Consider the following 220-nt stretch of genomic DNA (forward strand, 5'->3'; position numbering starts at 1 on the left):
TGTACACGTTCGTAGAAAGAATTGAGTGTTTAGAATGTATGATGCATTTTGGGTTAAAAAAAAATTCTTTAAAAAATCTATGTGATTGTGAATAAGCGTATTTCTTCCTCTTTTGTTTGTGTACCCGTTGTTGGGAATCCCGTGTTGTCCGGATTTTAAAGATAGCCAAGCTCTCTCCAGCGTTGTAAAGAGCTCACTACATGTAGCCCATAACGCTAAA

Source organism: Haliotis rubra, unplaced genomic scaffold (genome assembly GCF_003918875.1).
Source record: "Haliotis rubra isolate DU_JTF1 unplaced genomic scaffold, ASM391887v1 Scf482, whole genome shotgun sequence".
Classification (NCBI taxonomy): Eukaryota; Metazoa; Mollusca; class Gastropoda; order Lepetellida; family Haliotidae; genus Haliotis; species Haliotis rubra.